Raw genomic sequence first — 14,415 nt, forward strand, 5'->3', positions numbered from 1 at the left:
ACTTTTCAGAAACAATTTAAGTTGGTTTAAGATGGGAATTGTAGTTTCAGGAAGAAAAACAAAAATCCAAAGCCAAGGCATATTCAAATTTAATATTCTGCCATGGAATATAGCATTTTAATTCAAACTAATGGGTGCAAAAATTTCCTTGAGATAATAATTATGAATTATGAGTTGTTTCCCCAAGGCACAGGGCACATGCACAGTAAATTATTCTGAGACTTTAAAAAACTACCTGGCAATTCACTAAGTTCACAGTGGGAAATAAACATGAGACAGTAAGAAAGGAAGGAATCAAGAGTTGCCAAGCCTTCAGAAATCAGGGCATAATTCAATGACACCCAAGTGATCATAAAACGATACAAATCAGCAGCACTTTCTTACATGCTGCTCCCACTTGAGAAAAATGATAGTGGCTTTAGCCTTCCATTCTTCCCAAACACAGCTGTTTTTAGAACTAGTGGGTCTTACAGTAAGCTGGGTAGGAAAAAGTCTAATTTAATAGGAGCTATTGAAACCCAACTTATACCACGGGAGGTAGATTTGAGAGAAATTTGTGCAAAAATAACCACCACAGTACAGAATTCATTTATCATATGACTCTAAACAAATATGTGAAGCAGATTTCTTTCAAAGGGCTTAATAATTCTCATCCTCATAGGATATGTGTATATTATGTAAGCAGAAAGCTGTATGTCAAACCCAGACATACTCATTTGCAAAGCAACTTCTACATTCAGAATTGAGTTCTGGAAATCCTTTAAAAAATGTTCTTTTTCTAAAGCATAGATGAACACATTTAACATTTCCCCAAACAATACACCTGTCACAGAAATTTACATTTCAGTAGCACTGTTGCCATTGGATTTGAAACTCACACAGCTTTAACTGATGACTAAGTGCCTCTATTCTTAGGATAAATCACAACATGAAGGACAGCCTAGAGAAAAAGGGGACTCAATTTATGCCTACACATTTATTCTTGTTCTTAGGGATACACTGATGCCTTGGAAGGTGTTTTTTTTTTTTTTTTTTTTTACTGAGAAATCAACTGTCAACATGATTAGAGAACCTTTATCACAATGGCCTTCGGGATTAGCATTTCATTGATAGACAGTAAGGTACAAAAGTGAAGATTTCAATTCAAGCTCTCATGAAGCTTTGTCTGATTCAAGGATATAATTCTAATGGCAGCTTTTGGGTATATTTTACATGAGTCAAAAAAGTTCATGGAAAAATAAAATGAAAAGATTAAATTTGTCTATAAATAGATTTCATTTGCATGCACGAGCTTTTTATCCCGTGCATTTTCGCTGACCTTTCGGATGTTGATATTTTAGAACTTTTTCATGCCTAAACAAACATCTTTTAAGTTCACTTCTACAACATTTTTAAGTCCTCTTGAATGACTTGTGAAGCTGAGTTAAGAACCTAAGACAGAGTGTGCTATTACAAGGTTAAGGGCACTATATATCAGAGTCCACATGAATAACAACTCTGAAGCTTTATAGGGATATGGATTGACAAAGACGGAAGCTGAATGATTTCTTAGTCTTGGTGTGTAAACCATGGCAGAAACAGATTCAGACTCAAGTTTCACACTTAGATCCCGACATCAGTTTTGGTTGGTTGACTACTCTCACTCAACAGGCTAAGGAACACTGACAGACTAATATGACTCAAAGTGCAGTCATGCCACTGCATGTAACATAGTCTGTGGTTAGTTTGGAATGATGGCTTTGGGTCCTTCATTGATAAATCTGTGTGTGTGTGTGTGTGTGTGTGTGTGTAGCAAACCACTCAAAGGATAGATGCACCACGACCTCAAAACAGAGAGGCACTGTTACCATAAACAGTACATCATCCGTCTTCCAAGCCCTTCTTCACAAAAACAAAACCAATGCAATATTGTTACATAGCCTGGTGGACTATTATCTTTGCAGCAGTTTAAAAACCACTGAAAAGAAATAGCGGGCCCTGGAAATCCAACAAAAAAAACCCCGGGCCTTCATCTTTCAGAAAAGCCAGAGAGGCGAGGTTCGCATTTGGAGAAAGAGATTAAGTGACTTCATTAAAAGAACACCAATTCTGAAAGGGATTACAGAGGACAAAGCACTGTCTATAAAACTGTTAACTGAACAAGTGAAAGTTAAATGAGAGAAATAATACTGAGCGACCTCAAATGGATACTAATGTCTTCTCAGTGGAAGACACAGACACCCAAAAATCAACTTGGTTTTCAGGTACTTAAATGGGGCTCTCAAGTGGGCTTTCAAGTGGTTCTGTTACACCAAAGCTCTTAGAGTCACAGGGCTGCACGACACCAGGAAGCCCTTTGAGTTGTCTTTTGCATGCTTCCTGAAGTCTGGATTTTCATGGCCACCCCAAGTCAGCTTAGAACAAGCCCCTTGGGCTCGGCAGCGTGGCCTAGTGGCTAAGGTCCTCGCCTTGATCCCATATGGCCGCTGGTTCTAATCCCAGCGGCTCCACTTCCTGTCTATCTCTCCTCCTCTCAGTATATCTGACTTTGTAATAAAAATAAAATAAATCTTAAAAAAAAAAAAAAAAGAACAAGCCCCTTTTACTCCACTCAGCCTACTACAGCCCGAAGAACCCACCCTCTACCACGTATGTCACCAAAACACTGGGTCTCTGTCCACACTCCTAAAGTGTTGAGGAAGTGGGTGGCATTAGTTCTCTTACCAAGCAGGCACTACTGCTTTTTCTGCAGAAGCTGGTTTTCTCTGCATAAAGACAATACTCACAAGGGAATTATCAATCAAAGCCAATTTCTATTAAACTCAGTCCAAACACCCTAGCAACAGTAATAAATAATATCTATGGTGCTTACTTTATCATGGGAACTGTGGTAAGTGCTCTTCTATATGTTTTAAGCTATTTAATATTATCAGCAACTTTATTTATGTGTTCCCACTTTACAGACAGGATATTAGCATACAGAGGGCACAGGCAACTTGCCATGATCACATAGATAGCAAGTGCCAGAGCTGGAACTAGGTGCAGATTCAGGTTCAGTGGTGGTATGAAACATCTTCTGGTAGGAAGCTCTCTTTAGGACTTCCAAGGGTAGGCACTGTGGTGCAGCAGGTCAATCAGTGCTTGGCATCCCTGTTTCCCATATCTAAGTTCTGCTTCAAGTTATAGGTACTCTACTTCTGCTCTAGCTTCCTGCTAAGGCACCTGCGAAATAAATAGTTGCCCATGTACTTGGGTTCCTGCCGCCTATGTGGGAGACCTGGATGGAGTTCTGGGTTCCTGGTTTTGGCCTAGTCCATCCCTGCCTCCTGTGGGCATTTGGGGGGAATGAACGAGGATAAAAGATCTCCTTGTCTCTCCCTGTCATTCTGCCTTTCAAGGCAACCGATTAATCAATCATAAGAAAAAAAACCTGCAAACCATGAAATTACATTCAAAAGTGCGCACTTAGAATAAGAAAAATGACAACAAAGTGTAGCTTTGATTTTAAAGATTAATTTAATCTATTTCAATGCTTGATTTATAGAGAGAGAGAAGGAAAGAGATCTTTCATTCACCGGTTAACTGCCCAAATTGTGGCAATGATCAGAGTTGGGTCAGGTCTCAGCCAGGCTGAAGCCAGGAGCTTCACCTGGGTTTTCCATACAGATGCAAGGGTCTAACCACGTGGACCATCTTCTATTGCTCTCCCAGGTGCACTAGCAGGGATCTGTACTGTGAGTGGAACAGCTGGACTCAAGCTGTTGCCTACATGGGATGCCAGCATTGTAGGTGGCAACTTTATTTAGTATGTCACAATGTTTGGCCCTCTAACCATCAACATCAGAATAGCCACATGACTTTTTAAAAAAATCAATTCAGTGTTTCTAACAAGCATTTTCCCTGTATTACTCTTTGCAGTGAGTTTGCAATATCTTCTATGTAATAATGAATAGATAATTCAATATGACAATTTAATGTGATCATTATTGATGGTTTAGCAGAATTTTGTTTTGCTTCAAAATTGTTATTGAAAGTGTCATGAGAATTTTGTGGATTATTATCAAGTTTGGGAGACTTTACTATTATGTAATCATCTGATCTTAAATACTCATTGAAGGGGCCAGTGATATGGCATAGTTGATAAAGCTGCGCCTTGCAGTGCCAGCATTGCATACAAGCACCAATTTGAGTCCTTGCTGTTCCACTTTCCATTCAGTGCCCTACTAATGTGTGTAGGAAAGCAGTGGAGGATGGCTCCATTAGTTGGGCCCCTGTACCCATGCGGGAGACCTGGAAGAAGCTCCTGGCTCCTGGCTTTGGACTGGCCCAGATCTGGCCATTGCAGCCATTTGGGGAATGAGCCAGCAGATGGAAGATTTTGTCTGTTTCTTTTTCCGATAAATAAGTAGATTATTAAAAAAATACCCATGGAGTTGGTAACATTCACTGCCAGCTTTCCTGTGATGTTTTCCTAGTCTATTTTGAGTTTTGTTATCTTTGTCCATGTTACTATTTTGTATTAAACAAGAATTTTTTTTCTGGTGGGTTCCTGTGACTCAATGATATAGAGGACCTTCAAAACTTACAGGAAGCAGTAGTGTGAACAGGCACATTTTCCTGAACTTTTACTGGAAAGTCAGATTTAGAGAGGGGGGGGGACAGAGAGAGAGAGAGAGAGAGAAAGAAGAGAGAGAGAGAGAGAGAGAGAGAGAGAGAGAGAGAGAGAGAGAGAGAGAGAGAGAAAGATCTTCTATCCACTGGTTCATTCCCCAAGTGGCTGCAATGGCCGGTGCTGTACCAATCTGAAGCCAGGAGCTCTTCTGGGTCTCCCACGTGGGTGCAGTGTCCCAAGGCTTTGGGCCATCCTCTACTGCTTTCCCAGGCCCCATGCAGGGAGCTGGATGGGAAGCAGAGCTGTCGGGATTAGAACTGGCGCCCAAATGGATTATGGCATGTTCAAGGCAAGAACTTTAGCTGCTAGGCCACTGCGCCGGGCCTTTCCCTGAACTTTTAAAGACCCTATTTATAGAGGAGGCATCACACAGTAATAGATTCAAAGAGTTCACAGGGTTTCCCTGGGCTTGTGGCTTCCAAATACAAGAATTTTGATAATTTCATCAAAAGAAAAGTATGCATCACAAAGACAAAAAGAAATTACAGTATACTGGTTGGTATCTGTGTAAGTTTCATCCTCGATTCTATTACTGATACAAGAAAACCTACATTTCTAGGTTTTATCTTCCCCTCAGGCCCTTAAGTTGTACTGATAGATCAAAGGCCTCCACATACCCAGAGGAATCTCTTTGTAGCGGCCCAGGAGTTGGCTTACTGAGAAGGCGCTAGAGGCAGGTGGCTTGTGGAAGAGGGTGTTCTGTCCCTGGAACAGGCTGCTCCAGCTGTGACTTGATACTCCTGAGCTGTTGGAATTTCTGCGTGTACTGCTCAGGGTTAGATCGCCCAGTCCAGTTTCGACAAACACTGATCAGTGTTTGGTCCTGTGCTGGCTGGGATCTGAGGCAGGTCCCTTTTACTGCCTGCATGCCTGTTACCAGCAGCTCTCATATTGAGCTCTAGCTCAGTGTCCTGGAGGGTATGCAGCAGGCCAGTGCCCTTGGACTTATTCATGTGCTGCTCCTCTGTGGCTCAGGACCTCCTGGGTTAACCTGCAAACCAAACTTCAGCCTCCTGCTAGTTTTCCTCAGCCATGATCTCATCTGGACTTCTCAGGATTCTTAAGACCTTGGCTAGGCCAGTGTCTGGAGCAGAGTCTGCTTCTACACTCATCGAACTAGCACTCAGCATCTCATACAGTGACCTCCTGGTTCTTCTCCAGCCACACAGGTCAGCTGCTCCCTTCCAGTCTTCGATCTGCCAGTGGGCCTTGGCTTGGGTCAGCTTGTCTAGCACAGTGCTCAGACACAGGCCTGTACTACTCTCAAATTCAGTTCAAAAAGCATCTGTGGTCACAAACAGGCAGTGTTGAACTGCAGTTCTTGATGGGTGACCCTACAAATCTTATCTTGCAAGTCCTTCCTTGAGGATCTTGAAGGGATGGTAATAATTACAGGAGGGTCCAGGCCCTGGCTTCCTGTGCCAGTTAAGGATGTGTGTATCCAACTCTCCCCTAGCCTGTTCCACGGTGTGCACCTAGCTTAGATGGGCAGCCAGGACAGGAGTCACTGACGGACTGTACTGTGTTCTCATTGCCCGCTGCGGCTTGTCAGATCCAGCATAGCTCCCTCTGTTATCTCCAACAAAGATGAGGACATGAAGCAGCTGCAGAATACAGACATACTGCTGCCACCCAACCCTTATGGGGTGCTGGGTGTGTAAAATCCCTGGCCACCCAAGCACGGAGCCACCACCCTGAAGGATGACGTAACTGACACTATCAGTATCCATGGGAAGTCATGGTCAGACAGGGGATGTGAGTGACACTGCTTTGAGCCACTGCCATCCCACAGGGAGTCAAACCTGTTTTGATCATTTATTTTCTGTATCTGATGATGAGAGGAATTTTCAACAGATTAACTCCGGTTTCAGTACAATTCAAACTCCAGTTTTCCTAAAGTACCCACCTACTTGTGTGGAACAGAGCTCCACACAAGCACGCTCTGTTTCAGTATGCTCTCATACTCTGTGCCCGTCTGTCTGTCATCAGGCTGGCCTGCGGGTGGCAGGAAGACTCCTGGATGGCCAGCAGCAACAACCACAGACAGAAACGCTATCACTTCTCATAAACGTATCTGTGAACTCCAATGCAGATGTACTGCAGTATTCCAATGTCACCTTGACAAGGAACAGCGTGGTGAGAAGGAAGCCAGAATTAAGGGAGGCAGAGACCTGAGCTGACACAGTTTTAACAGACCATATGAGCACACGGTCCCCATGCAGGATCTCCTGTGCAAGTGAAGAATGGGGTTCACAAAACAACACTCCCAAGAACGGTGCTTTGGCTCATGGGCACCGGATTAAAGGAAACAGGGTGATATAACGTCCCAGAACAAGAGACTTTCTAACTCATTTAGTTGAGGATACTTCTTCCAAAAGAAATGTTTTAAAAAATAATTTATTTGAAAGTTAGAATTAGAGAGAGAGAGATCTTTCATCCCCTGTCTCACTCTCCACATGGTCACAACAGCCAGCGCTGGGTAAGGCCAGAGTCAGGGGCCAGCAGCTTCCTCCTGAGATCCCACGTGGACAGCAAGGGCCCAAAACAATCGGGGCATCATCTACTGCTTTTTCCAGGTCATCAGCAGGAAGCTAGTTGGGAAGTGGAGCACCAGGATAGGAACTGGCACCCACAGGGGATGCCTGCATCACAGGTGGCAGGTTAACTCACTGCCACAATGCCTGTCCTCTTGCCAAGGAATCTCATCAGACAACCAAGGAAGCATCAGCCACCAGAGGAGACCAGATTAAGTCAACAGGTGCAGAGGACTGTTCCAGATTACTTCAGATAACCAGAGGTGGGAACCTTTTCTCTGTCTCGTGCTATTCAGATACTTCTAACGTTTGCCTGTTACACATGTAGTAAATTTCGAGTCCCACCTGTATTTGTCTTGGCAGGGTCAGATCAAATGATTTCACCAGTTTTACAGCAACAGAGGGAAGGACATTCCCCACCTCTGAGACCACCTTGGTTTATAGTGATAGCCCAACCCTTTCCTCAATTTGATCAAAAACTTCCGCCAGCCCAGAATCTGTTCTGTAGGCCCATTCATTTCCTTAAAACTCACTTGCTACCCTAACTTGTGCGTTCACACATTTCCCTGCCCTCTTTATGAATAGGCCTATATAAGTTCCTGAATCTCATTGGATTACTGGGTATTTACATTTCCTCTGGTGATGCTGCCCTACACACACACACACACACACACACACCCCTTTTTCTCCTTTTAATTAGCTTACTGTCAGTTCATCTCATTAAAGCTTTGGCAGTAAAAGGGAAATTTTCCTTCACATCATACAACCCTGTTACTTAAACTTCAGGTTCATAGTAATTCCATCAGTAGCCTGGTTGGAGACCCAGACAGCAAGATACTAGATTGCCTTTTTTAAGGTGCCCCCCCCCTTTTTGAGGTACACTAACTGATACGTTAATACTCATATCCTGACAATGACTCTCAGAGCAGTCATTTGTAGGTGTAATGCGGTATCCTGCATCTAATTGCTATGAGGGAACCCTAGATAAAAGCAGAATAAAGAGAAAGAATTCCTATGATTCCTGACTAGCAGGGCATTATGAGTTACAAATAGTTGATTTTTCTAATCTTAGTGAAACCTTTAACACTTTTGTTTTCAAGACTGTTATCTATTATTTAACAGTTTAAACAGTATTTCACCACGATCTGGGTTGATCTGGGTTAAGAATTAGAACACTTAGTCCAAGCACCCTGCACTGATGCAAGTTTGGCTCCCTACCCCCAGCCCATATTGCTGAGTAGATAACTCCTCAGCTGTGTGCATTTCATTTTCAATGTCTAATCTGCAGCATCCCAAAACCCAGAGCAACCAGGGTATTTAGCAGAGGTGTGCTGAGTACTGTGTGTCTAAGTTTTGTCTGAGCAAACAAAGCATGTCTTTGTGATCATTAATAATCTTGTTTCCCAACGTACTGAAGAATTAGAATAAAAACAAATAGCTGGTCTTTTGCAGCTTAAAGGAATTAGGATTTCCCTTAGGCCGAATTTCCATTTGAATTGCCTGAAAGTACATGAAAATCAATGTAGCTCAATAAACAACCCTGTGTTTGAGAAGTTACAAGAAGAAAAACACCATAATATACGCCACCTTTCTTTCACCATCACGATTTTCAAAAAACAACTCTCTAACCCCCAATCCAAAACAGACACCCTTCAGGTTAAACAATATCCATTTTGAGACTAAGCTATATTTTATAACAATGACACAGAAATCTTATTAGTGCTTTTAATTAAACTCCTTTGGCAGAAATCTTGTTTCACTTTTTCTTTTTGGTAAAGATTAGTATCCCAAACACTTTCTAGTTTAATTTTGTCTGTTTTATTCTAAATAGCAACACAAAAACTCCAATTTATGGTGCACTATTTGCCTGCCACTTTATTAAGTGCATGATAATCTAGTATTTTATTTAAGTTTAATAATTCTAGCAGATATAAAATATCCACACTTCACGTAAGATGAAATATGCTTAGGTTACAAGACTAATTCAGATTCATCAGTGGAATAGCAAGGGTTCAAATTCTAAAATCTCTTAAACTATTCTACTTCCAATCACATAAATATTATTATAGCCAAGAAACATAACTGTGGACACGAAAAGATAGAAATCACAGAAAAATGTTTTTATTGTTGTTTACAGTTGCTATTTATATGCTTGAGTAACAGAATTTCCATTTAAATTTATTTTTTCTCTACTTGCTATGTCATGATACCTTTAATATATTGCAAAGTTAAGCTTGTTACTGTGAAGCGAATAAATATGTTATTTAATAATAGGCAAAGAAAATAACATGGGGGCATTTGGGGAGGGAGGAAAAGGAGAGGGGAGGGAGGACTACCCATGTTTTTAAAATCAATATCATGAAAATGAGTAATCCACTCATTTTATATAAACAAAAACAAATTAAAATGTTTTTAAATTTTCAAAGTCCATGCTTCCCTCATATTGCACTGACTTTTAAAAGAAACAGCACTAAATGGCATAGGAAAGATGCTCAATAATTGCATAATGGGCAAAAAAATCAACTAGTAACAGGTATGCCAAACATGGTACCCTTTAAAACAGACCCTAAATGACCTGGAAAGTAAAGATTTCTTGCCATGTTCCATTGCACGGAGAAAATAAAAATAAAGTTTAAGTAAAAGTGGGAATTAAAAAAGGAAATTCTAGATTAAAATCTGGTAAGTGCCCAAGAAAACCAGGAATGACTGTAAAATTCTTCTGATCAGAAGACTCAAGAGACTTACTATTTTGGGACAATGGCAGGAAAGAAGTTAAAAAGCATAATCTTGACATAAACTTCTCAAGCTAACAGTAAGAATAAATACAAATGCCTAAGCATTCACGGTATTGTTAAAGCTCACTAGAATGAAAGCTCACAGATTTTGGTTGATTTTGGTGTGATAGGTTTTTGTCTGTCTACTCTAAATTTCTAATCTAACTTCTCTGCTACAAAGCTTTGGAAGCAACAGATAATGGCCCAAGTCCTTGGATTCCTGTCTCCCACGTGGGACAGCTGGATGAAATTCCCAGTTCCTGTCACCCATGTGGAGTTGGCTTGGTCCAATCCCCAGATACTGGAGGAATGACATAGTAGCTCCCGCTCTCATGCTCTCTCTGTTCTTCAAATAAATGAACTTTAAAAGATAAAAAAAATTCTTTCGGATTTAAATATGCTTTCCAATTGAGGTTCTCCCTAATACCTAACCAGAGTTAACATGTTATAAGCCTATGTCTTTCCATTTATGTTTGGGTGGAGGAATTGAAAATTAGTTTCTAAAAGACAATCATTCCTCTGCAGACACAGAAGAGCGTGAGTCTCTTTCCCTTCCTAACAGCTCCCACTGGGAGTCAACAATACACCGTGTCACTCAGTCTCTTCCTTTGTTCTGGTCTCATTCTCATCTAGCATCTCCAGTGATCTCAGGTCAAATGGATAACTCTTGAAATAACCCTTTTCTTTTTTTTAAAGATTTACTTATTTGAAAGACCGCGTGTTGGGGGTGTGTGTGGGGGAGTCGATCAATCTTCTATTTGCTGTCCGTTACACAAGTGTCTGTAACAGTCAGGGACTCCATTGGGGTGGTAGGAATGAAGGCCTTCAGCCATCATCTACTACTGATAGACACATCAGCAGGGAGAAGAAAGGGGTAAAATTTTTCAACAGATGTTCACAAGAATGGTTTCTTTGAATTTTGCAAGTTAATGATACTGATAATTCAACACTCGGGATATTTTAAATTATTAATTCTGGAACTGTTGTTCTGGCACAGTGAGCTAAGCTATTGCCTGGGGCGCTGCATCCAACATCCCTGCTGCTTCTGAGGTACTTCTCTGCTGCTATACCTGAGAGGCACAAGTACTTGGGTTTCCTACCACCCACTTGGGGTGGGGTTTGGGAAAGTGAGCGAACAGAAAATATTGTTATCTTTTTCTGTTACTGCCTTTGAAACAAGTAAATAAGAGAGAACTTTATTCATTGTGGGGCAGATGTTTGATTTAGTGGTCATTAAATTGTGGATTATATACAGAGCTGGCATTAGTGGGTAAAGCCTCTTGCCTGTAATGCTGAAATCCCATATGGTCTGCTCCGCTTCTGCTCCAGCTCCCTACCAATGGCCTAAGAAAAGACCTAAGTACTTGGACCCCTGCCACTAACATGGGGACATGCGGGAGAAGCTCCCATCTTTGACTTGGAACAGCCCTGCATATCGTGGCCATCTGGGGAGTATGATTAGTGGAGGGGAAGATCTGTTCCTCTTTCTGTTTCTCCTTCTTTCACTGTTAATTCTGACTTGCATATTAATAAATCATTTTTTTAAATATACAGGTTAAGATCAAGGTATCCCATATTGTAAATGGCTAGGTCTGAGCCTTGATTTTGTCCTTTACATCCAGCTTCCTTCTAATGTAACAGTTGATAAAGTCCTAGCATAGGACCTTGAGTGAGTTCCTGACTGTGCCTTGACCTAGTTCCAGGCATTATGTGCTCCTGGAGAGTGAACCAGCAGATAAAGGCTCCCTGTCTCTGTACCTCCACCTCTCAAACAATTTTAAGATCAAAAAAGGAAAAAAAAAAAGAAAAAGATTGCTGATTTTGCCTGCAAATATCTTTGGTATTTGCACTGTTTCTATGAGTATATAACCCCATCCCATCAACTGGGCCATTTTCTAAGAAAACAGAGAGCCATATCAACTGAGTTGCTTTATAGCATTATAGATTCTGAGTTCAGTTAAATACATTAACAGTGAACATACTGAATTAGGTCATGACTAGTAACTACCAGATACTACCTTAACTCTTAAAATGCAGAGAGGTCTAAGTTTTTAAAAACAGTTAGCCATATAATATTCTGATGGCCATTATTTATAGAAACATGTAATTATATCCAATATATTTTTCAATTGTCCATATCTAGATCCTGCAAGTCCACGTTTATCTTTTCTGTCTCAGAGAAAACAAATGTAGGCACGTGAGTATAATAACAGATCCCTGAAAGACATCACAGTTGAACATTTGTATCAGTGCTTTTGCTACTAAGTAGTAAGTGCTGGTGGTTATTTCATGTGGTTCACTTATGACACTTCTCTTTTCCCTTACAATAAAATTAATAATCATAAAAGCTTTCTGGGGAAGAAGGGAGCAATAGCTATTTTAATCACAATACTGCTGAAAGCCGATTTCCTCTTGTTTCATTTTCTGGCTACATGCCTCACTGGTTAAAGTCTAACCTGAGAAAGCAGAAGGACCTGGGACAATGAACCTGTGGGTGAATATGCTCAACGCATTGAATACATGATTCATAACAAGAAAGAAATATGAACAGACTAATAAAAACATCAGGGTGGGATCCTTCTAGGAGACGGGGTGTTCAGGGAGTACTCTAAATTCATAACCTACTTTCACTACCAAAATGTCTATGGTTGTATGAAAGCATGAACATTGTTTATGAAGACAGAAGTGTGGTATAAAAATATGAAAGAATATCTTTATGCTTTTTATTGTGAACTTTTGTTTGTGTCCAGCTGTTTCATTTCTCTTCCACCACTCTTTCAATGAACCTGTCTGCATTCAATAAGTTGACGCATAATTTAGTTCAAGAAAAATCTTGCTGATGTGTGAATGTTCTTTCATAAAGTGGCAGTTTCTTTCAGCCACATACATAACTGCCGGACCTGAGAGGAAATGCTCAGAATGGTAACCACCCCAATTGAGAAAAGACACTAGTTTTCTGGGTTGCTTAATCACTCACTCACTAATAGCCCTTCAGGATTCACTGTGGACATATATAAGCATTGTTGAATAGGCAAGAGAAAAGCAAGTGGATCTTTGTATGCCAAACTTTGCAATAACTAGTCCTAACAGTATGAAGAGCAAAACAATGATAAAGAGGTTCTTTAATCTTTTTAAGGGTTCATGACTTAGATTTACTTTCAAATGAGGGAAGTCCTTTATTTCCTACACTGTTATTCATGTAGAATATAAAAGCAGTAAAAAAAAAAGAATGGAATAGAACATGGAATTGTTAACAATGGCAGCAAGACACACAGCATTGCAATAAAAAGGCTTCCTACTAACAAAAATCCTCTTTCCCTACAACTAAAATTTGCTCAACAGCTCATGGGTAACTGTTAACTAAATAACAGTTAAACAAGATCAATAGGATAATTCATTGAGTAGTTGTTGATAAGTTAAATTTGCCTATGTATAACTTTTTGGTTATCCCTGTGTTCCAAATTTTTATAGAAATGTTTGTTGTACTCTCTAAGTACAATTAGTTATATACATAATTTTCTCTCGCAGTTAGAATTGATTCATTTCCTCTGATTGGGTATTGGAAGAATGATAAGAAAGTATGTTTTTGCGTCTTTCTGCTCCACCTCTGTAATGAGGGCATTTCAAGGCTTGTAATATGGGGCTGTCTGGTCATGGAGCTAATACACTGTCCTTTATATGTCCACAGGAAAACACACTGTTTTTGAGAGTCAACTTTTTTCTGCCTTAACACAGTCTACATGAATATCACTCATCCACTGTTCTATAACTATAGAACCTATCTTTTTAAAGACTACAGGAAGGAAAAGCTGTACAGAACTGTGGGATGAGCTCTCTGCAAATACTGAAAAAGATGCACGTTTGCAGTTGCAGTCAACTTCAGTAGAAGGCAGCTGTAAGCAGCTGTAAGCAGTAAGCTCGTCTTCCACACAGGGAGCAGACCCAATGGATGTCAATGCAGTGAAGAGTTAATATAGCAAGCCTGCTCCATGGGAGCTTTCCAGGCTGGCTCTTGGTCTGGCCTCTGGAAATCTGAATGTTTCCCATATGTTAATAAGGTTGTCTTACCTACTGGGCTCTAAACATCTAGTTTTCTTTTGGGAGTCTGGAATTTGGGTAGCAGTGGTTGGGATTATGCCCTTGGACAGCCCCAGCAAAAACCTTGAGATCTGAGCCACCCATGGGCAGCCAGGGCAGAAACACTGGCCACACAGTGACGCATTTCTCCACTGTAGAGCAAGCTCCAGGACTTTTTCCAGCGGAAGAGGAAGCCTGTGCATAGAGTCCCTCTAGACTTTGCCAGACATGTTTTTCTCCCTTCCTGATCAATGTTCTCAACTAGAACTATAAGCGCAACCACTTCTGAATATTGAGTCCTTCTAGCTGATTGCCAAACAAAGGAATGGCAGCGGCACCCTCAAAACTGATGTCAGGAATGTAAGATCAGAAAAATCCT

The 14,415-nt window shown here is 40.8% G+C and overlaps 1 protein-coding gene across 13 annotated transcripts in view; it reads right to left on the bottom strand.

Moving 5' to 3' along the window:
- The window catches only part of TENM3 (teneurin transmembrane protein 3), a 614,727-nt gene that overhangs the window by 87,158 nt on the left and 513,154 nt on the right, over positions 1-14,415 (bottom strand). The gene's annotated exons all lie outside the window — the stretch shown is intronic.

Source organism: Ochotona princeps, chromosome 11, assembly GCF_030435755.1.
Source record: "Ochotona princeps isolate mOchPri1 chromosome 11, mOchPri1.hap1, whole genome shotgun sequence".
NCBI classification, from domain to species: Eukaryota; Metazoa; Chordata; class Mammalia; order Lagomorpha; family Ochotonidae; genus Ochotona; species Ochotona princeps.